Below are 21,966 nucleotides of genomic sequence, written 5' to 3' on the forward strand. Positions count from 1 at the left end.
GTGAGGCACTAAGGGGCTCTCCCTGGAGACTCCATGTGTTTGTGGTGGGGAGGCAGAGAATTTCTCTGGTTGCTGAGATTGTCGTGTTTGAGTGCTTTGGTTAGGGGTTAGAGTCAAAGGGAATGGTTGACTAGGGCAAGCCTCTTGATTGCGAGGGTCAGGATGGGAATGGGGCTGGATTGGGGCAGGATAGTGACTTGGATGTAAATATTGTGGGTCTCTTCGCATGCGAGTCGGAGTTGGTTGTTGGCTTAAGCAAGCCTCTTGGTTGGGGGGATCATTTTGGGGAGGAGGCTGCCTTAGATCTGATTGAGGACTTGGAGATAAGTTTTTAAAGTCTCTCTGTGACAGGTCCTCCGAGGCAGAATTCTGGTCGACAAGCTTAGAGCCAAAGATATAGGTGGCCATGACGGGAGAAGCCTTGTTGGTTAGTAATGGTTGAGACGGATGCGTGTTTGGGGCTTCGGCTCGCTCAAACTCACAGGGCTTATTTACCTCTGGGGGATGATGAGAAAACGTCAACTTAACCCCCCCCCCGGAGCTTTTTTAAAGTAATCCAAAAGGGTGAGGGGTTTTAAGCAGTTCGAGGATGGGCCACATGAGGGAACCGTGCTCGTGTTATAGAAATATTGCCATCCGTTTTGTGGAGGGTTGGGAGTCTCCAATGTAGCCTTAGCGATCGGTGGACTCACAGGGTCAGCAGAGGGTTGCTCCGCCTTGATTTCCGAAAGTTTTAGTTTCTTCCGTTTTGTTATATACGGGAGTTTTCTTATTTTCCCTGATCTCATCCTCTTGACGGTGGAGGGGCTGTCCAACGAGCTGATCAGGTCAGTTAAGATATAAGTTTGATCGGGAGGCGGTGTCTCCCAAACACTCTCTATGTTGCCGGCGGTGTTTGGTTATATTTAATTACTTGATTATGATCGCTTGGTTGCAGTTATATTTGCTTGATGTCTTGCTGAGTCGAAGTTCTCTAAAAGGTCGCTCCAGACGGGCTGCTGGGCTGCTGGGCTGCTGGGCTACTGGGCTCGGCTGCTGTGCGGCTGTGCTAGGTTGTCTTATCTTGGAAATCTTAGGAATATATTGTCGCAGCCCTAACCAACCACGTTGTGTTATGTGGCGGGAAATTGAGCTTAGAGCATGGGGCACCCCCCGCACTCTTAGTCCCTTCCCTTTCCCCCGCCTGCGAGCACCTGTCTGATGGTCTGTTAACACCTCACCGCAGGCTGCGCTGAGCACCTCCCCCCCCCGATGCAGCCCCACTGCCAAGGGGATCGCACGGTGGGGGAAAGAGCCGTCACAGACCTGCTGCAACCGGGCACAGGCACTAACAGTGATGGAAGCAGACAGAGGGTGTTGGGGGGGGGGGGAGGGGGGGGGGCAGGGGGAGCAGGACCAAATTTTGAGAAGGCTTTTGGGAGAAGAGTCACTAAGCGTCTAGACTGCAGAGGGGGCGGGATTGGCCGGGGGGGGGGGCTCAGGTAAAACAGAGCAGGCAAAACAGACCATAAACCGGGAGCAATGACTCAGTGACGCAAGGGACCAGGCTCAGAACAAGTGCCGAGGCGTGGATGCCGAGTTGAGCATAACAGGCAACCCTTAGGGGAGCCTACACCTACACTGATCGAGGGAGAAGAGGCCAAGCAATGCGGGACCTACTGGGCAATCCTTACGGCAGAGTGTGCGTGGGGAGGAAGAGCTTATACTGGGGCTCGCTATAGTCCAAGCACACTTTAATGCGCACAGACAAGCGGACGCCAACTCCGCTCCACTCTCTCCTTGCTTAAGGGACTGAGGGGCTTGTCGACCCCCACCTTACCGTCTGTGCCGTAGATGCCTCCAGAGTTCTCGCCACTCGTCCCCTTCACTTCCTTAACCTCGATCTCGACCTCACGCAGCGACGGTGCGATGGCTCTCGGCACCCCTGCACCTCGGACCTCGGACCCAACCCCCCGCGGAACTCGCAGGGCTCGTGGGCCTCGCACCGGTGGGTTTTGCACGAACTCAGCCCAGAGCCGCTTCCGAGCTACTCAACGCTCACCTTGCCGCTCTGAGTTCTGAGCTCCTCCCCCTCGGCAGTTACCTCCCCACCTGCGTCCGCGTCTCGTGCTCACACTCCAAACTCTGCCTCCAGCAATCAGTGTCCGCGGCCCGAATAGTTTTAGACTAACATCAGCCCTGAAAGACCTAGGCCTATGAACTTTGAACTGTAGAAGCACCTGCGACCAAACTGAATCTTATATGCATACGTCACATCAGGGGTACTTTACAAAAAAGTATTATACTTGGACACCAGTCAGATATGGAACTGGTCAATAGGCTGCAATGGGACAGTGAGATCAATGATAGCATGTTAATAAAACTGTAAGGCATACTGTCTACTACTCCAAATGAAAGCAAACAGCTCATCATTGAAGTGTGGTCAGAGCTTATTAGCGGGCTATTGAAATCTTTTCCCACTCTTGTGCCTGTTCAGCTGGTAGGTCGCACTCATCCTCACCCGAATCCAAAAAGTCAAGGCCTTATATTGTTAAAATGATAATTAAATCGAATCATAAGGGCTGTAAATAAAGATAACATCAGCTGTGTCTTGAAAGAAGAATTTAAGATAGTACAGAAAAGGTATCGTCATTGTCTCCATGAAGAAAACCAGCAATTAAAAGATGAGCAATGAGTGCCTGTGTTTGAAGCAGTCAACTATAAAAATCCAAAGACATTTTGGCTAATGGTTCACGAACTATCACACCACCACTCATCCATGGAATTATGCTTTCGGCATCTCGATGGCTGTCATATATTGCAAAATTATATGTTAATCCCTCCTTTTCCTAAGAGTGTTTCAAGGCCCATCCAAGTCACTGATAGGGTAGGCAATGCGCTTATTCAAGGCAGCAAGGTCAGAATAATTAAGTCATTTTACCACACTTTTTAATGAATACTTTACCAGGAAGCAGGTTTGGAGAACTGGAGGGGCTCATTTTAGCTTGTATCCATAAGAAGCACTCTTATAAGTCAAGTCAAGTCAAGTCAGAGAATTTATATAGCGCACTACATACCCAGAGGGTCTCAAGGCGCTAAGGAGGGGGAGGAGGATTACTTGTCAAATATCCACGTTTTAAGTTGCTTTCTGAAAGCTAGGTGGTTCTGGGTGAGGCGAAGGTGAGTGGGGAGAGAGTTCCATGTTTTAGCAGCCAGGTAAGAGAAGGATCTGCCTCCCATGGTGGTCTTGTTGATGCGAGGTACAGTGGCGAGGGCTTGGCTGGAGGAGCGTAGTTGGCGGGAGGGGGTGTAGAAGGACAGTCTTGAGTTGAGGCATTCTGGTCCGATGTCGTAGAGTGATTTGTGTGCGTGGGTTAGCAGTCGGAAAGTGATTCTCTTATTGACGGGTAGCCAGTGGAGGTTTTTCAGGTGACCAGAGATGTGTTCGTTGCGTGGGATGTCTAATATGATTCTGGCTGAGGCGTTTTGGATTCGTTGGAGTTTCTTTTGGAGTTTAGCGGTAGTGCCTGCGTAGAGGGTGTTTCCGTAGTCCAGTCGGCTCGTGACCAGAGCATGGGTGACTGTTTTCCTGGTTTCGGTGGGGATCCAGCGAAATGTTTTTTTGAGCATGCGAAGAATGTTGAAGCAGGATGAGCAGAGAACTTCCGACTCATAGCCTTACTTGATCTAGAGAGAAAATGCTCCTAAAATATTATTGAACATTGGGCAAATGATAAGAAAATCATTCTACTGGCACACACAGGTTTTCAAAAGGAAAATGGGACAGTGTCAATCTGCTGTGCCTATCAGTATTAATAGATCGTGCAAAAAAAGGGGGGCAAGCACGTTATTTTGCTAATTTATCGACTTTTCAACAGCCTGTGATAAGGTAGATTGAGCCTGTCTGTGGCCTAAATTAGTAGCCTGGGGCATCCAACCATAACTCCTGACTACCATTATAAACCACGACTCTAAAACATGGGTAAAGTTGAAAGTCTCGGTAAATGAGCCACCTCACAGAAGACTTACTCCAACAGTGGACTGAAGCAAGGTTGCATTTTGGCTCTTTATTTTTCAGTCTATATCTAGCAGATCTGAAGGCCTCTTGAGCACTACCAAAGATTTTCCGTCAAACATTTGCAGTACTTGCCTACATCTCTTGAAGTATGCTGAAGATACCCTCGTAATGGATCAAACTGAAATTGGTCTACAACGATCTTTGTTCTTGCTGGCTGAATAATGCAAAACTTAACATTAACATGATGACAACCAAGATTTTAGTCTTCGGCAAAAAAGATCAAGTATGGTGCATGGTTTATAAATGATGAGAAAATAAAAAGAGTCCACTGAGTAAAACATTTAGGGGTATGGCTAAATAAATAAATAGCAGTGGTCATCCGGCGTCATAGATTGAGGCTCTTAGAACCACATAAAACACACTTACTTTTGAATTCCAGCATCTTTTTAACAATCTCTCAGGCCCAGACCTTTCTGCAATCTGTAAAATAATTGAATGCAAACTGATGCCTACCCTGAGGGATAGATCCTTTATTTATAAGATGCGCCTAACTCCTAGGATAGGTCTAGTACAGTGTCGCTGTTACAAATGTCTCATCCAATGGCCTTCCTGCCTGGATCATGCTCAAATCAGACTTGAGTTTAACTTGTCCTGTCAGGATAATAGTAAGTACACATGCTTCCTCTCTCTAGCTGTGTTAAACTGAAAATCGCAGAAGTTTGCTCTATAAGGCATCGGATTGGTGTCAGTACAACGCGTTGTATTACAACGCATTCCGTTACAACGCAGATTTTACAACGCGGGATCCATTACAACGGATGTCATTACAATGCATGGCATTACATCGCAGATGCTATTACAACGCATGGCATTACATCGTAAGTATAGGTAAGTATACCTTTTTTTAAAAATGTTATTTAGTTTATTGTAATTAATTTTTTTTAAATAATTTAATTAAAAGACATTTAAAAATTGTCATTAATTTAATTTTAAAAAATAATATCTATTTAATAAATGTAATTTTATTAAAAATTGTAATTAATTTAATTTAATAAAAAAAGTAATTAGTTTAATGTACGTATTTTTTAAAATGAAATTAAATTAAAATAAAAATATTAATTTATTTAATTTTATTAATTTAATTAAAAAATGTAATTAATGTAAAATAATTAATTTAATTTATTAAATATATTTTAATTAATTTTAAAATGGTAAATATAATTTAATTATCCCCAAACCCTGCCCTAAAACCTAAAAACACCCCTGTACCCCAAAATCCAAATCCTGCCCTAAAACCTAAAAACACCCCTGTACCCCAAAACCCAAACCCTGCCCTAAAACCTAAAAACACCCCTGTACCCCAAAACCCAAACCTTGCCCTAAAACCTAAAAACACCCCTGTACCCCAAAACCCAAACCCTGCCCTAAAACCTAAAAACACCCCTGTACCCCAAAACCCAAACCTTGCCCTAAAACCTAAAAACACCCCTGTACCCCAAAACCCAAACCTTGCCCTAAAACCTAAAAACACCCCTGTACCCCAAAACCCAAACCCTGCCCTAAAACCTAAAAACACCCCTGTACCCCAAAACCCAAACCCTGCCCTAAAACCTAAAAACACCCCTGTACCCCAAAACCCAAACCTTGCCCTAAAACCTAAAAACACCCCTGTACCCCAAAACCCAAACCCTGCCCTAAAACCTAAAAACACCCCTGTACCCCAAAACCCAAACCCTGCCCTAAAACCTAAAAACACCCCTGTACCCCAAAACCCAAACCCTGCCCTAAAACCTAAAAACACCCCTGTACCCCAAAACCCAAACCCTGCCCTAAAACCTAAAAACACCCCTTTTTCCCAAAACCCAAACCCTGCCCTAAAACCTAAAAACACCCCTGTACCCCAAAACCCAAACCCTGTCCTAAAACCTAAAAACACCCCTGTACCCCAAAACCCAAACCCTGCCCTAAAACCTAAAAATACCCAAACACCCCAAAACATATACATCAGTACCCCAAAACATATACTCCTATACTCATACTTATTTAAAACATTACTTAAATTAATATATTTAATTTATAATATTTAAAAACGAAATAAATATTTTTATTTATAATTAATAATAATTAAATCAATTATAAAATATTAAATAAAAAAAATAAAAAATACTTACCAATACTTACGATGTAATGGTATGCGTTGTAATACCATCTGCTATGTAATGCCATGCGTTGTAATGGCATGCATTGTAATGGTATTTGCGATGTAATAGCTGCGTTGTAACAGCATTACGTTGTAATAGTTGCGTTGTAAGAGTAACACACCTAAGGCATCACTTATGAGTAGTTATTCAAGAGAAGAAATCAGTCCTGTATAAAATCTAACAAAGGTTGATTGAGGGGCTTGAAACTAAAGACTTGATGCTATCCCCAATTCTACAAAAAAGGATCATCAACAATTATTTTTAAACAGTAAGGCTGTTGTCGGCTCACAACTGTAGGTCATCTGGGCTAGCGTTAATGCTGTACCGATCACGGCCCTCTAAAAGCCGCTAACTGTGCCATCATATCTAGCTCACCACCTAAATTTCTTATAAGATCTCAACTTCTTCGTTTATGACTCATTCTGCTTCCGTTAAAAGCATACAAATATGGACATCTGACAGGAACTCATGCAGCTTTATGCACGAGCTACTGCTCATCACCAGAGACTCGTCAGCATATTATCTGAGTGTGCACTAATCTAACCGTCCTAAGGCACTTTTGGCTAGCACAAATCTTCAGATGACTGAACTGTCTGTAAGATTTTTTAAATATATAAAGGTGGCCAACATGAGGCTCAATGGTGTAGCACCTTAGCTGCCCCATATTTAACTCTACTCTTGGCATATACTAGCTGCTACATAACTGTGTCCAAAATGGTTGCGCTATTGCTGCTGCCATCTTGACATCTATTACTTTTATATCAGAGGAGGGACTTTAACGAATTCTTATTTTAAAATTGTGCGCTTGGTGGCATTAGTTTTATCTCAATTTAGTGGTGTTTAGTGAATTTGGTTGGTATGGGGATCTCGAGTTTTTATTGCACTTTAATTGCCAGTGAATCACCTGTATATAACTAGTTACAAAGAGACTGAGTTCATTGAAAATGTGTTCTTTTGATAAATTTGTTATACTTTTTTATTGTATCTAGTGCTTTTTGCAATGATTTTAATCGCACAAATAAAGAAAGAATTTAAACGAAATTCTAGGCCAAATTTGCATCCTTTTTTTCACACATATTGGGTATTATAATGATACACAGCATTTATGACTTTCCCTGGAGGAAACGGACAAATTAAAACCAAATAGCAATTTTCTTTTGGAGACAAATGGGGACATTTGCTGTGCAAGAAAGTGTTGTAAGGTATCAACAGAGGTTTCGTTGAGCTGAGCTAATATCACAATCTTTCCAGCTATTAGGGACAAGCAGAGTTGGTAAAAAACAATAAAAAATCTTTTCACCACAACTTTTTCCATTGTGTTAGTTGATTGTTCCAATTTTTGTAGTTTGTACCTTCTTGCCGTTAGTGGTGGAAACAGGTGTGAAACCTAATGGTGAATCTGGAAAGCTAAACATTTCTGAAAAGTAGCCAAAATTCAAAATTCAGCAAAGGGTTATTAATGTAGAACCCTCATAGCTTTCCCCCACAAACGAATTGTTGAAATAAATTAAAAAAAAATTAAAATGGTTAGGAGAAATAGCAATTGATGACAATGTTTTCGTCTAATATTTTGCTAATATTGCCCATTTACAAAAGCAATATACTGTTACATCTGACATACCCTTCTGTTTGGAGTATTAGTGCTTGTTCGTTGCTGAAAGCAGGCGATACATACGACGACAACTGAGCTGTAGCTTATATTGATATTGCATTGTCTGTCGACCATGCCACAAATCACATGGTAAAATCTAATGAATGAAAAATGGGTTTGAGGGGAACCTAGTATTTTTTTAAATGTGGCGTAGATACTGACTTTAGTAATAGCTGAAATTGGTACAACTGCCATGGGGTACTGTTTTTATCCGGAGAAGTCTCCAGAAGTTTCCCTCACAGAATTTTGAGGAAAATTTGTGATTTTAGGTTTGAGGTTTATAGGGCCTTCTAGGTAAGAAGAAGGTGTGGGTTATATGCAGGTCACACCACCCTGGACTCTCCTCCTTCATTTTCAGAAATTTGTGGATTCAATAGGTTTCCCTGGGTGCCAGTTGAGCCCGGGCTCATCACACCTAGCATTAAGTGACTACAGAGGGCATTTGGAAAATGTGGAAAAAAAGAAAGCAAGGTCCTCACCATCGTATTAGGCATGCTCAATCATCAGAGTCCCCCATCAAGCACTGAAGACCTTACTTTTGTGTTGTCTGGCATTTGAATAAAAACACAAATGCCAAAAGCAAACAGCGTTTATTTGCAGAACTGTACTTGTTTGTGTGGCAGAGAGGTGTGTGTTTGTAGTTTTAATGTGTAAATAGTAATGAGCGCAGTGTTCTGTGTATCACTCCCACACTGAACATCTGCCTTCTACCTTTTTGTGATCCCCAGAGAAACAAGCCTAGGCTAAGGTTTGACTATCTCTTAATTTCTCTGTCTCTCTTGGAGTCCTCACTAATACTGTACAATTGCCAGGAGAACCGTCACTAACATCGCCCTATAACAGCTTGTTTTGTCACAGAAGCACTTGTCTTTCATGTGCCTTTAGTGCCCTCACTACTCTAACTCCAACTTCTTCCACTGTGTAGTTGTAAGAGTGGGGTGTTGGAGGGTGTCTTGTGAACAATTCCTCCAACAGTGTGAACATAACTACATTTGAAAATTGGGGTAAAAATGCTGACTCTCCTAAGTTCATTAAAGAACTCTTCCAGAAAGACTAAGTGCCTGATTACAAGTATAGGTGCTATGTATTGCACAAGTTCATTGAGCACCATGCTAAGTGTTTGTTTGCCCAGAGGAAGTCTTATTCAAGACAAAACACGTGTTGGCAGTATTGAACATACTGGGACAGCTATGTTCCAGATTACATGTTGTTATTGTTACCTGTATTAGGGATGGCTACCTTGTTTATCTGTCTACCAGATCATTACATATGCATCATGTTTTTGTGTGCCCTATTGAATGCCTTTGTACTACAAACAGACTATGAGAACCATGTTTGTCATGCTTTACAACTACAAGAATATTGATAATAAATTTGTCTTTTTGCCATCAAATTTGGGTTTGATAGGATTTACTGAAACTTGGTTTGTACTCTAAACACGTATAGAACTTTGTATGAGTTTATGTTTCAGCAGTGTATTTGGGTGAATCTCTTTGCAGCACCGGAGCTGTCTGTGGCAGCACACTACACCTTATTTGTTGTTCTTATCACTGGACACACTTGTGGGAAAATCATTGTAATGGATATTCTTTTCACTGCTGCTACGTTTGTAAGAGTTACCTCTGTTTTTTGCTTGCAAACTATTAAAAGGTTTTTCTAATTGAAACAATTTGAAAGGTTGCCTAGCTAGTCATCATAAAAAGTGGGAGGGAGCACACTGCGTAGCATACCAGCACACAATTCTCCTAGATGCATTGTGGTAAATGCTGTGCATGATAACCATAACTTTAGTTCAAACTCTTTTCGCCATTGTTGGTGCAAACAGAGCTGTTTATCTCTAGACACATGTATCAAGATAATTGCTCTTCTTCAGTAGAGTGTAACACGCCAGTGCTTAATTTGCAAAAACATGTACCAGGGCTCCGGGTATTTCTCATGGGGCAACCCAGATGTCACTTGTTTAAAGATAAATGAAACAATAGAATTCTCCACTAATGAACTTTGTTTATGAATTACACACACAGCGCTACCATGTGATTGATTCTCATTAGTAGGTGCCGATGTTTATAAATAAGTGCCGGTGCCGATCACAGGAATTCTTCTGCACAAATTTGGCACTGGTGACACCTTAACTTCTGCAACTGACCCAAAGCCTGCCAAATACATTTTTGCCTCACATAATTAAGTGAGCATGTATACTTGCTGCCTATCTCAGAATTTCACAGCGAGCAGTTTGTTGCAATGCAATGCTCTGTTCTTCCCTTTTTTCAGCTTCTTATAAACAAGCTCCTTAGGGACCCTTTTGTGGTGACTTTAAATAATTCCAAGAGCCACAGTTACAGCTTTGTCTAACTCGCTGAACCCAGGACTCCTGTATAGAAGATATCCATACCAAAGTCTATAAACTTTGTGAAGGAGTGATTTTACAAGTTACCATATAACCTTCTCACAAATTCCTAACAGGGATGGGCAAACTGAAGGATTTATAGTGGAGCTCTTTCCAATATATACTCAAAGGGGTGTATACATAATCAATGGAAGTGTCTCACAAAGTGTACATCTTGATGCCATAACAAGCACTTTCTTACACAAGATCAACAACTCATCGACTGTTATATTCTTCACAGGAGATACGTCTCTAGACATTTGGTAGAAAAATGTTGCATGATGGGCCACATTTTTAACATGTCATGGTCTAGATGGTCCTAGTGAAATGCTGCAGAATTATCTGTGAAATACAGCATATGCTGCAGAATCTAACACCGATCTCTGGTCATGATTCATGCAAAGCTCGGTGTTGCCCAAAATGTATGAGTAGACCAATAAGACTGAATGTTGGTTTGTACACTATTCACATGTTAGGTGTAATGCCCAAGCATTTTTTAAATTCCCAACGTGAAGTAGAAGTCCACAGGTGTGCGCTAGCATGAGATCCCAGAGTGTTTTCATGTTCCACCACAAACTGTTTGGCAAAAACATTTGTTTGGTGCCCAATATTCTTAAAGAAGACATTATCCAGATACAAAAATGATAGTCAGCAAGTTACTAAATTGCAACATTGACTTCATATCCAGCATCTGCAGAAAGTGAGGGAATGTGTGGCTGAATTCTATTAGGGGGCTGCCAAGTGAACACTCTCCCTGAACTTGAAGCAGCCCCTACCTGCACTCTGTGTAGAGCTACAATGCCACTGTCTCTCAATTGCACAGACTGTCCTTACAAAGGGACAGCATTACTACAATCGCTGTGTTGTTTCGAATCACTGCAAAGCAGGAAATTATTGGATGGAACTCTACCGAATGAAAGGTTACTGTCAGATATGGTGGCAGAATATCAAAAAAGCAATTTTGAAGTCCACAATATTTGCCAAAAAGTGGCTAGCTTAATATCATGATCCTATGTTTAAAAAGAAATATGAATGACTAAAACATTTTGCACATCAAAAATTTCTAAAATACCCAAATATCATAAACAAATTATAGAAATTTTAAATACAGCCATCAAATTCAAACATATTAAACATAACTAAAATATCAAGAACTAAAATATCGATGACCAAAATATTATCATGCTAGCATAGAGAAGAGTATCTACAAGTTCACCCTCAGACACCACCATCAGCAAATCAGAGCCACCAAACGCTGACTTTAGCTGACTGCTTCAAAAGCAGCACCAGCAGCGCCAATGGAATCTTTGCTATAGTGAAAGACTTTACCTCTCTGGCAGGAAGCTCTGTCAATGTAATTCCCTTTCAGGGTCTCTGCACCTAGCTGGCCATCTTCTTCAGCTATAAAAGATTACCAGCATCTATGAAAAAGTTGAACCCCAACTGGACCCTTCCATCCTCGCAGCCCTCCTGCCCATCTCTACCAACACCCAGAGGACCACTCTGACCACCTGGCCGACCATTACCAATTAAAATACCGCAATGACCTTGCAGTCCATACACTTTTGACCATTGCCCTCCCAACATCTTCATCAAAGGACTAGACCCTGTTGGAAATTGGGTTACTGGTTAAGGGGGGCAAAACTCTACTCAAGCAGAAACCACAATCTCTATAAGGGTGAAACACAAGCAAACCCCAAATTAACCTGTGCTCAACCCTATGGTAGCTTGACACAAAAGCAGTTAGGTTTAAATTTGAGACAGGTCTAAAGTTTTATGCAGCACTTTAAACAGTGATAAATTAAAACATAACACAATAAAAATCCTACACCAATTTAGAAAAATTGAGAAAAATGTAATAAATTATTTGACACCAAAAAGACAAATCAGAGATGTGCAATTTAAAAAACTTCAGTTAAGTATAGTGCCAAAAACCAGAGGGAACCACTAGTGATCATCGTGTGGTGCAAGACAGGGAGAAAATCAGTTAAGACTGACTGCGATGGAGTAGGGGCTGGATACAGGGATTAGATTAGTCCTGCTGAAAGAGTTAACTTCAAAGTCCAGCGTGAAGGGTACTGTTCACAGTTAAATTAGGTTGTGAGGAGCGGAGAGAGTAGCACGGGTGGTCATCGATGTAGCGAGAGAAGCAGCCTGGGCATCACGGGCGGTCATTGCAGATGGGCAAAGATCCTGTCAAGCGTCACGTATGTTTGTTCGTGGAGCTTCACGCTGGCTATCACTGAAAGCTGTTGATGCTGTAGCGTGAAGTGCAGATCTTGCATTGCCACTGGCCTGTTCATGTTAAGCCCAAAACTTCAGTATTTCTCCTTTTCTTTAGAGAGGAGCTCAACTAATGCCACACCAAGGTTCCAGGACCTGAGACCTGAGGGGCATCTCTTGGGGGTCAGGAACTCACTTCAGCAGAGGCCAGCAGCACTCAGGCAGGTCCAGTCTTCCTTCGCAGCAAACAGGGCAGCAGTCTAGCATAACAGCAGAGTAGCAGGGCAGCAGAGTAGCAGTCCTTCTGGCAGCAAAGTAGCACAGTAGTCCTTCGTCTGTAGTAACCACAGGTCCAGGAGTGTATTGCAGAGTGGGCCTGAATGTACCATTTTCATACCTGGTGCTTTCTTTGAAGTAGGAGAAGTTTCTTGAGAAATCTCTTTGAAGTTGTTGAAGTTTCCTGCCCCCCTTTCCCTGGCTGAATGTATGATCAATGCATTGATGACAAGTCATTTGTGTGAAGGGTAGGGTACAGCCTATTAAGTTGCAAGTGGCCATGTGCCCAGCTCCTTCCCCCATTCTTCAAGTTAATGGGTACACCTAATCCCTATATTGTGTGGCTGTCTGGGAGGGATAAACCAAGTCCATATGCCACCTACAGCCAATCATGAGACCCAGAAAAAGGTGCAAGTACCAAATGGTTGGGACAAAATAAAATGCCATTTTCTAAAAGTGGTATTTTCAAAATTGTAACCTAAAATCCGACTTTACCATTAAAGAGTATTTTTTAATTATAATTTCTCAGACACCAAACATGAAATGCTTACCTGTCCCCAATCACAGTTAGCACGTATTAAATGTAATAGGACAAATCAATGCCCTTCTATGGGAGAGGTTGGCCTTGCAGTAGTGAAAACTGAATGTAAGAGTTTTTCCCTACCAGGCTATGTAAAAGTAAAAAGTACATGTACACATTTTTATATACACTGCACCATGCACTGTGGGATATTTAGAGCCACCCCTAGGGGTGAATTAAGTGTATGAAGGAAGGTTTAGACCTGGTTAAAAGGTTTATTCTGACAGGTAGAAATGGCAGTTTAAAATTTCACACAAAGGAGGCAATGGTAGGCTTGAGAAATGTTTGAACAGCTACCTCAGTGGGTGGTAATAATCTTTGCTTCAGGCCAAATAGTAGCATTTAAATAAGAGGACATAGGTACATGCAGTGCCACTTTACCGGGGACTTAGAAGTAAATTAAATGTGCCAATTGGGTGTAAGCCAATTCTACCATGTTTAAAGGAGCGAGCAAAGGCACTTTAGCACTGTTAGCAGTAGTAAAGTGTGCAGAGTCCTAAAAGCATACAAAAATGTGTTTAAAGAACAGGACGGGGAAGGCAAAAGGTTTGGGGATGACCCGGTAGAAAGGGCTATGTCCACCAGACCCCATCAGTGCAGCCCACATGCCGATCCTGAGTGACTCAAAAATTACAGCCACCTACCCAGACACCTGAAAATATGCCTCCTGGGTGAGTTGTGCCCTATACATATAAACATAACATAACATAGCGTACAGCAACATAATATAGTTAACTAAAGTTTTCTAGCTGAAGGGATGAAACTCCATAATAATCCACAAAGCAAAAAGAATCCATAGTTAAAAATATCCCACCCTCAAAGAAATGCAAAAATATCAAAGTGAAAGATAGCATTGTAAACTAGCAATAACAATCTTCGTAAACCATCCAGAACCTGAAATATAAAAGATTAAGGGCCAAATGTACTACTCTTTCATTTAGCACCTCACAATTTGCGACACATTGCGAGTCGCAAATTGCGAGGCACTAAATGAAATGTACAACAGTGTGTTTACACTGTTTTGCGATTCCCAATGGGGTCGCAAATTGTGAGGCTCATTAATAATAAATTTGCGAGCCCATTGTGAATGCCAACCCTCCCAGGGATGGTTGCCTGCTGGGCTCATCAGACCACCATGTTTGGGACTGCTTTTTAATAAAGCAGCTTTATTCTTTAAAGAATAACGGGATGCATTTAAAAAAAAAAGTTTTAGCTTCATTTTTTAATGGCAGGCAGTGATCCCTGGGACGCCTGCCTAAAAAAAAATTTGCATGCATTTTCAAAGTGGAATGGGTCCCCTGGGGACCCCTTCCCCTTTGCAAATGCATTACCACCTACTTGAAGTAAATGTTAATTGCGAATGTTTGGCAACCACAATTGCGGTCGCAAATCATTAGTACATAGTTTTAAAACTCGCTATTTGGAAGGGCACGCCCCTTCCAAATAGGGAGTCGCAAAACCTATTTAGCGAGTCGCAAAAAATTTGCAACTCGCTAAATAGGCTGTGTACATGGCCTAATATGTTTTTGCATGCGCAAACAGGTTCGCAAACTCGTTTGCACATGCAAAAACGGGTCTTGCATCTGGCCCTAAAAGAAGAGCTAAAGAAAAAACAAGAAATCAAGGAAATCAAGAAAATTAAAATTAACATTTGTTAAAAAGTAACCAAATTTATTTCCTTTAATAAAGCATTCAAAAATACGACATCTCCAATGACTCAAAAAAAATCTGTAAAAGAAAGCAAAAACTCCCACCCTCACGACACATAAAGGCCTACATTTTAAAGTACAATATATACAATTTAAAAACATATAGAATGAATACACAACTTAGTAAAACAATATACTCATAACTACACCACAATGAGGCCTACTGCACGGACTAACACAACTACAACAAAAGTAGAACATTAAACAAAAAAAGAATAAAAGCATCTAGCCTACACTAAAGAAAGTAATCCACAAGCTACTTCTCACAACACTAAAATACCAAATGGAAATTTAAAAAAGAAACTTACCTTAACCAGAGGTTAGGAGCAGAGGACCCGCATCCGAGTGTATCAAAGATAGCTACAAAATAAATAAAGCAGTAAAAAATGGGCACCAAATACACTTTTTAGAAATTGCAAATTTAAAACAATATATAATATAAACATAGTATATATGTTAGTTATACAAAACTATTGCAATAAACAAATATAAAAAATATTTAAAAAGTAACTGTATAAAACTAAAAATATATTGAAAAGTACTATAAAAATTCCAACATAACGTACTGTACTTTTTATTACATTTAAAAGATATATGAATATACAATATATACAATAAATTGTATGTTTGCAAAAATATTTACATTTATAGTGTAATATAAAAATATATCTATTTAAAAATGTATGTTTAAAAATGGATACAAAATGTGCAAAAGAAATATGTTTGAAAAAGTTTATGTTGATAACATTATACGTACATACAAATGTTTGTAAATGTATAACAATGCATGCTGACATGAAAATGAATACAAAATATACCAAATAAAATAAGCACAGCACTGTATATGCATTTAGTGGAAGCATGTGGGATTATGATTTGATACGATGTTTCCATAACAGTGACAGGTGCTGAATTACAAGTCATGTGCGATCATGCATGAAGAAATGTTTCATGTGTTCAAAAGTGCGTTGAGCAGCATGTAGAGATATTTGCCTTCCAGGACTAGACTGGAAACTAAAATCAACACTGGAAAAAAATTTCAAACCAACTCCGAACTAAGCCGGGGCTAGAATGGGACTAGGAAAGTACAGTTATGTCACGGTTGTAGTGTCTTAAAACCAGACCCCCGCCCTACAACCTACTGCGAAAATTGCAAAGTGGGTGCTTGGCTAGTCTGTCCTGAATGCCCTTCAAGTTTCGTTGGATTTTAACTGTATTAGCCGATTGAAAACTGGGATGGCAAACACCCAAGGGAAAGGTAATGTGCACATAGCATTGGGGAGCAAATGGGAATTCACCAACTAAACGGGATTACCTCCAGGGGCCCTATTATGTATAGGGGGCATGTTAGAACTGGGGTTCTCTAGTTGGCTGAGGTAGGTACCTTAGTCAAAAATAGGGACCCCTGCTTCTAGTCAGGGAAAGGAAGGTCACACTCTTAGATAACCCCGGCTCACCCTCCGGTAGCTTGGCATGAGCAGCCAAGCAATGTGTAAAGTATTTGCAAACACACTCCCAGAAAGACAGTGATAACACCACAAATGGACACCACACTGATTTAGGAAAATAGCGGTATCTTTATCAAGAAGAAATACGATGACACCAAACGATAAAAAATATCCAGCATGGCGGGGAGGAGCCAAGATGGCGGCGGAGACGGGCGTGTAGTCTCCCGGCTCCCCGAGCCTTTGTTTCCCGCACAGTTATCCTGTCTAATATCCTGCCGTTTCGTACCAGCGGGATGTCGGGGAAAGTGTGCCGATGCTGTTGGTGTTCCTCCGGTGTCCCTATCTGCCTGCTAACCTGAGAATTCGTCGAACTGACCTGCCGACGTCTGCCCTGGCACTGGAACCGGGACCTGCGTTTCAACGCGCCGCCTGTGATTACTGAAGCTGCGGGGCTCGACTGTGCTGAACGGAGCGGACAACCTGCATTGAGCAATGGGCTGTGTGGTCGTTTGCATCGGGCACCTGCATGGAGGGTGAATATTGGCCGGCTGTGAGTCTACTTTACTGCTCTCCGTCGATGGCACGCTGAAGGTAAGATGCGCTTTGTTTCCTCCAGCATCGGAGGTGTGCCGGCTGCCGGAGCTCATCTATTAGCCCGTCTCTGCCTGGGCCGAACGGAAGGGGGTCTCTCGCTGTGATCCGTTCACGATCACGGTTCCGCACTGTCCCGGGGTAATTGACCCCTGCAACATAGCGCTACCCTCGCCTGGCAACCCCTACTACCCCCTGACGACAGGACTATGGCGGCCGGCTCCTCAGTGGTGATGGCGGATGGCGCCTCGAATCCTGCCCGGTGTGCCCAGCACGTACCCAAGTGGGATGCTGACCTGTCTGCCGCGCCTCGCAACGCGGAGGTGATGGAAGATCAATCGGCGTTAACCTGCGCCTCTATTCTTATCGCTCTTGCTCAACTGAGGAACGAGTGGTGTGAGAGCTCAAGACTGTTGGGGGAGAAACTGGACGGACTTGCAGCCGGATCGGGTTATTCTTTGCCAGTCCACTTTTCTCGCTGCGTTGATCAGCCTCCACTGATCCCTGGCTGTGAAACTTTGTTGCCGCGACAGTGTGTGATGCAACAGTTTCCTGGCGGTGATACTATGCGTGGACTGAGATTCGACCACATCAGTGCTGTTACAATGTCTCTCTCCCTGGTGCAACCTACAACCTCGCCCACGGCATTCATGGAGCCGCTGATGCAACAACGGATTAGCCTGGCTGACTGCGCTTATCCCGTAGCGACGTCGCTAAACTGTGTTTTTCAACGTACTGCCGCTTTGACAATGCAGCTCCTATTGATGGTCGGCTTTGTTTGGGACTGGCGACGTCCATCTTGTCTTTGGACATCTCTTCTTCATCGAGTGCGGCCATTTTGTCTTTGTGTTCTAGTGGGGGCGGATCCTCCGAGGGAACCATGTACTGGGACATTTCTGCGAACTGGCCAGGGCTAGGACAACTCTTCGTTACTGAAAAACGCCGGTTTGGCGGATGGGATGTATTTGATTGGTGGGTGGTGACTCGGGATGGGACACCTCTTTACGGCATGCTGCTGTGTTCGGTGTGATCTCTCCCTATTTCGCTTCGAATTTGATTCTATCCAACCTTGCTATTGTGTATAGGGAGGGAGATGATTTCTGGCTGGGAAACTGGGAGACTTGGTATTTGTTGGGCTCCTCCCCACTTTTTCTTTTTTATGGGAGTTTTAGATTAGATTATTCTTTTCTTACTCCCTATTTCTCATGTGTAATATTTATTCCTTTTCCTTTTTCTCTTCTTTGCTTCTTGCTCTATATTTCGGGTTTATTGGGCGACAGACACACTGCTGGTGGGGGGGGGTAGGCCGTAGCCTCTGCATGCGTGTAGGGTGGGGGGTTGGGGGATGGGATTTTAGTTTTCTGGTTTCAGTTTCTATGGTGCCTGGTTTTTCTTCTCTGTTTTAGTTTTTCCCTCTTTATTCTATCTTGGGTCCGTGTCTGCAATTGTTGAGAGGTAGGTGGCGGTGGATACTGGGTGTGATGTTTGGTATTACACTATTACTGTATGCACTTCGAGCCGTCATGCTGCCTGTGGTGATTGGACTTTTGATTATTTTGATTACGACATAAAAGTGTCGCTACCGTTACATCAAGCTTACACGGACTCCCTTTTCTTAGTTTATTGTTCAAGTAAATGTACCAATATGTCGGACTTTGATGGTTGCTAGGAAAAAATTTAAAACAAACCTTCACTACTCCTGTGACACAGTATCGCGATGACCTACAGTGTAATTCTTAAATGCCTGCTTATCATAACAATGTGATACTGTGTCGCCGTATTGCATGCTTTGGTGCCTCAAACGTACTCCGGCCAGCTGGTTGTGGGCCCGTATTTGTTCCTTTTTTAATGCACAATAAAGGTTACCAAAAATTTAAAAAAAAAAAAAAAAAAATATCCAGCATATGTGTATTTGTAATATTTCACTGGGCTGGATATTAGACCAACAATCGCTTGCAGGTTTGTGCGGTATTAATGAGCAGTTCATGATGATCTAATGCAGTCCTAATGCAATGCTCTACAGTTTGTAATGCAGTTCGTAATGTAGAAACAAGACAGTCCTTAATGCCTGTACTAATGCAGTTTGTAAATAAAATAATAATGCAGTTCGTACTGCAAGTACTAATGCGGATCATAAAAGCAAGTAATAATGCAGTTCGTAATGCAAGTACTAATGCGGCTCTTAAAAGCAAGTAATAATGCAGTTTATAGTGCACGTACTAATGCGGATCATGGAAGCAAGTAATAATGCAGTTTGTAGTGCAAGTACTAATGCAGATCGTAAAGCAATTCGGCACTGATCGCAGTTCTAGTGAAGGTCTCTATGCCACTCTTGGCTGACTCACGGTCAGCGACTGCCAAATTATGCCCCCAATACTGTTACAAAGGAAACAAGGTGCAGCTCCACAATCCGACCCCGGTACTGCCACTCCTCGGTGAGTACAGGCCGCGATACTGACTTGAGTGGAGGCTTGTGCTGCAAAGATGGGAAAGGCAGAGAGCAGTCTCTAGTACCACACACTCCACCCCTGAGCGTTACCTGGGGGTGTTCGGTCTCTCTCTCCTCTCCCTGTTGCTTGGGCGTCACGCTTGGGGCTTCAGGATGGAAGTGGCTGCTCCTCGAAGTGAGAGTCTGGCTACCAGGCGACAGACTTGCAGCTGATCGGCTCTCAGTGCGACTCCGTTGATCTTGGGCAAAAGACCTCAGACCCATGATGGTGAAGTTTCACAGATCTCTCCTTGGCAAAGGCAGGCTCGGGATGGCAGTGGTGATTTCTCACGGCTCCTCCTTGGAAAGACGGTCCGGGCCGATGGCGATAACGATGACAGCACTTTTGGTTACCCTGTTGATGAAAGCACAGCGGAAGACTGCTCCGGGGCACACGGTCACAGGGCAATTCCCACAAAGTTCTCAGGCTGCTAAAAGTACATGCACACAGCGTCGCTGAGACACACTTGGAAACTTTAATGTTCCTGAGTTTCCACAATAGGTCCTTTCGGGCCCTTGGAGACAAGTTAATTCAGGACACAGCAAAGTTCTTTCAAGCAGAGGGACTAATACACATAAAAGTCCCTTTTTCTATCCTTAGTCAATTCAGCAAACTTTAGGCCAGCCCAGAACATACAGCAAGGGCAGTCCTTCTCTTCAGTCGCTTCAGCTGTTCTTATTTGGCAGAGGTTCCTCTTGATCACAAAGTAGTTTCAATCCTTTTTCAGTCTTGAGTTTAGGGGTTTCAGCTCTCACATTTATACCCCTAAATGCCTTTAAAGTATTTGTGTTCAGGGGGCTCTGAGCCCGGTCCAAACCAGACCTGGGTGTCTTCCTGCCAGTGCACACCTTCTTTCTTTGATAGTGAGGGTCTAGGACTCAGACCCTCTGCAGGAGGAGGGGCCATTCTTTTGTGGCAGCAACACAGCCCTCTTCACAACAAAGGGGCTACTCCTCCCACTACACCAAATGCAGGCCATCTGTTGCTCTCTCACCTACTCCTCTCCGGTGTAAGGACACTACCCACATCCTGTCACATCCAAGCCCAGACAGTCACTGCACAACCAGGAAGAGGCACACAGGATGGTTTAAGACAAGAAATCAGCCACTTCTAAAAGCATGGTTTATAAACACACAATTTAAGAACCATCTTCACAAAAAGATGTGTTATTAAATTCTGAGTTAAGGCACACTAAACTCCATCTCTCCATCTTAAGCCCCTGTGAAGATATGCTGGAAACATGTTTCACAGCATTCCCCATTCTGTCCTATGGGCAGGATGGCCTTGCAACAGTGAAAAACAAATGTGGCAGTATTTCACTGTCAGGATATGGTATACCCCTCAGTACATGTCCTACCTTTCACATACACTGCACCCTGCCCAGAGGGGTACCTTGGGCCTACTAGAGGGGTGTCTGATGTGCATAAAAAGGGCAGGGTAAGGTCTGGCAAGTGGGTTCACTTGTCAGGACAACAAGACAGTTAACAAACCGCGCGTAGGCACTGCAGTGGCAGGCCTAAGATCTCTTTTTAGGGCTTCTTGTGTAGGTGGCACAATTAGTGCTGCAGGCCCACTAGTAGCATTTGCATTACCAGCCCTGGCACACATAGTGCACTTTACTAGGGACTTTACTAGTAAGACAAACATATCAATTATTGACAACCAATTACCATAACACTATAACACTTTTGCAGGGAGCACTTGCACTTTGACACTGATCAGCAGTGGCAAAGTGCCCAAAGCATCTAAGCCAGCAAAACAAAATCCATCACAGCATCAAAAATAGAGGAGGTAGAGGCAAAAAGTCAGGGGTAAACACACCAAGAAATGCCAGGTCTAACAGCGCACTTTCCCTGTTTGCACATGTCGCACCTTAAAACATGTGCGCCAGGCGCAAAATTGAAAGTGTGCATAGAAACGATGCCCCTAGTGCAGCTTTGAACTTGCGCTGCCCTGGGGACAGAGCATTCAGGTAAAAACATAGAGAGGCTTTGAAGCAGCCGCTCCATGTTTATCTGTACAGGCAGCAACACGTCTGCACTTATCTGGGGGGTCCAGAGGACCCCTTTACCCACCTCTAGAGGGCTGCTTTGAGGGGATGCTCCGTCAGTGTTCCCCCTGACAGCTTTTTTGTCTCTGCGCCTGCATCTATAATACAAAGAGGACGCAAAGGCAATGAGATAACCTCATTTGCCTGGGGTCACACCCCCAAGCAAATGAGGACACGCCCTCTTGTGAAAGCGCTGGAGCTGTATGCGTGCCAGCGCTTTCAGTATTACAGAAGGGGCCGCACAAGCATCTGCAGCCCCTTCTGTAATACCAAAATGGCGCGCGGTCAAAGTGGGCACATATGCCCAATGCACGCCCAGGCAGCTTTGTGTGATACGGCCCCAGAGGTGAAAACTGGGGCATAGA

Source organism: Lissotriton vulgaris, chromosome 10 (assembly GCF_964263255.1).
Source record: "Lissotriton vulgaris chromosome 10, aLisVul1.2, whole genome shotgun sequence".
NCBI lineage: Eukaryota > Metazoa > Chordata > Amphibia > Caudata > Salamandridae > Lissotriton > Lissotriton vulgaris.